Source organism: Delphinus delphis, chromosome 2, assembly GCF_949987515.2.
Source record: "Delphinus delphis chromosome 2, mDelDel1.2, whole genome shotgun sequence".
In the NCBI taxonomy this organism is placed as follows: domain Eukaryota; kingdom Metazoa; phylum Chordata; class Mammalia; order Artiodactyla; family Delphinidae; genus Delphinus; species Delphinus delphis.
The window spans coordinates 31,761,601-31,764,823 of NC_082684.1; positions in this window are offsets into that span (position 1 = coordinate 31,761,601).

Sequence of the window (3,223 nt, forward strand, 5' to 3'; positions counted from 1 at the left end):
TAGGAAAGCTTTTTATCTTATTTCTATCTTTTGCTCCTAGCACTGTGCCCTACATATAATAGGTGCTCAATATATGTTGAACGATGACACTATTAAACTGCCAATGCTTGGATAGAAGGGCCTAAGGAAGGTAAAAGTTTAGTTATTTCATTAGACAGAGAAGCTGCCTATTCAAAGAGGCACCTGCTAAAGTCTAGGATGGGTACTACAAAGGACCTTGGGGCAAATCCTATTTTGCAAGAATTGTCTGAGTTGTCCCTTTAATTATGCAAAGATAGAGCCAGTGGTGGCCCATTGTCCTGGAGGAAGGAAGCAAATATGGCAAGCTTTGTGGCTAGGGTTTGGTCTGATGCCTTGTGTGTGGTTGACTGTTGGGAAGAGGTTGGAGAAATATGCATCAGGGGCCAAGGAGTCTACCTGAATGAAAGGGATTTAATACTCAGACTACATCTCTTTACAGTTTAATATTATTCAACACTTCCGATGCCTGAGATGGTCCCAGCTAAGGTCAGCAGGCAGGAAGTGACACCAAGGCTTCCCAAAGGGTAAATTAAATCAATGGCAAGGGTGAGCCTAGAATGGCCATTTGGGCTCAACACTAGTACTGAGATTATCAGATTAGAAAGGCTGTTGTGGGCAGAATGTGTCTAAGGCTGGAAACCCTTCCTGACCTAGTCACCTAGTACTTTGAGTGAGCTTTGGAATCAATAACTGTGTGCATGTGTGAAACACACAGATGAAACTTCAGGAGCCCAGGTCTTTAGAGGTGAGGAAAGATCGTTATAACAACCAGGGGCTAAAACTCTGGCCTAGTGTAACAGTGTGAGGAAGGACAAGCTCTTTCTCTATTCCTTACACTGACAACAATTTTATCTCTGATTAAGAGTGTGGGGTGTGGGCTTCCCTGGTGGCGCAGAGGTTGAGAGTCTGCCTGCTGATGCAGGGGACGTGGGTTCGTGCCCCGGTCCGGGAAGATCCCACATGCCGCAGAGCGGCTGGGCCCGTGAGCCATGGCCGCTGAGCCTGCGCGTCCAGCACCTGTGCTCCACAACGGGAGAGGCCACAACAGTGAGAGGCCCATGTACCACAAAAAAAAAAAGAGTGTGGGGTGTACTTACAACTCCTAGAAGAGAACATAGGCAAAAAATTCTCTGACATTAATCATACCAACGTTTTCTCAGGTCAGTCTCCCAAGGCAATAGAAATAAAAGCAAAAATAAACAAATGGGACCTAATCAAATTTGCAAGCTTTTGCACAGCAAACCATAAACAAAATGAAAAGACAACCTATGGAAAGGGAGAAAATATTTGCAAACAATGAGACCAAAAAGGGCTTAAATTCCTAAATATACAAACAGCTCATACAACTCAACAACAAAAAAACAAACAACCCAATAGAAAAATAGGCAGAAGAACTAAATAGACATTTCTCCAAAGAAGACATACAGACAGCCAACAGGCACATGAAAAGATGTTCAACATTGCTAATTACTAGAGAAATGCAAATCAAAACTACAGAGATACCACATCACACCTGTCATCATTAACAAATCTACAAATAACAAATGCTGGAGAGGGTGTGGAGAAAAGGGAATCCTCTTATACTGTTGATGGGAATGTACATTGGTATAGCCACTATGGAAAACAGTGTGGCGGTTCCTCACAAAACTAAAAATAGGGTTGCTATATGATCCAGCAACCCCACTCCTGGTCATATATTTGAACAAAACTATAATTTGAAAAGATACATGCACCCCTATGTTCATAGCAGCACTATTCACAATAGCCAAGACATGAAAGCAACCTAAATGGCCATCAACAGGTGAGTGGATAAAGAATATGTGGTATCTATCTATCTATCTATCTATCTATATCTATATATAGATATAGATATATTACTCAGTCATAAAAAAAGAATGAAATAATACCATTTGCAGCAACATGGATGGAGCTAGAAATTATCATACTAAGTGAAGTAAGTCAGAAAGAGAAAGGCAAATACCATATGATATCACTTATATGTGGAATCTAAAATATGACACAAATGAACTTATCTATGAAACAGAAACAGACTTGTGGACATAGAGAACTGACTTGTGGTTTCAGGGGTTGGAGGAGGATGGAGTGGGAGTTTGGGATTAGCAGATGCAAACTAGTATAAATAGAATGGATAAACAACAAAGTCCTACTGTATAGCACAGGGAACTATATTCAATATCCTGTGATAAACAATACTGGAAAAGAATATAAAAAAGAATGTATGTATATGTATAACTGAATCACTTTGCTGTATAGCAGAAATTAGCACAACATTATAATCAACTATACTTCAATGAAAAAAAAGAGTGTGGTGTGTAGAACTGAAGTACCTGGGTGCAAACTTCAATTCTACCAATTACTACCTTACAGTGTTGTTAAAAGGATTAAATAAGAGCTACGTGTTACTTGCTTATAGCAATACTTCATATGGAGTGAAAGATCAGTAAATGTTGGCTGTGTCCTTTCACAGGTGTAGGCAAGGATCACAGGGCTGAGCAAAATGTCCTTTTTTTCAACTGTGGTTCCATGGGCAGCAATGGCAGATTCTCTGGCTCTCCCTCTGAGAGGCACTCGGAACAAGTAAGGACTGGTGCTTCGTCATGACCATCAACAGTGTGTTCCAGTGCCCATGGTACTGATTTCAGAGGATTGTCACGTCCAGGTGCGAGCTATGACACTGTGTCTCTGGCCGCCTATCCTACACTACGAGCAACTTTAGGTGTCTGTCAGCCTCAAGGAGGCTCTCTTTGTCCCAGCTTCAAGGTGAGCACAGAGATATGTGCAGGATTTCGACTATCACCAAAGGTAGCCCCAGACAGGAAAGAAGCCCAGTTTCACCTGGCAACACTGAACCCAAGCTGTCTGATAAGACATTGAATAGAAATGTGACCTAGCTTTGTATACCTTAGTTGGAGTGAAATGTCTCATCCTAACCACCGCAGTGGTTCTTAAAGTGTGGTCCTGGGCCAGCAGCATCACATGACCTGGGTACTGGTTAGAAATGCACAGCTTCAAGCCCCATCCCAGACTCCCTGAATCAGAAACTCAGGGGGTGGGTCCCAGCAATCTCTGTTTAACAAGCTCTTGGGATGTTTCTGGTGCTTATGAAAGAGTCGGAGACCCAGTGCTCTCTAACATCCCTGAAAAATGATTGCTTGTCTGACCTCTGCTTGACCTCTTGTGA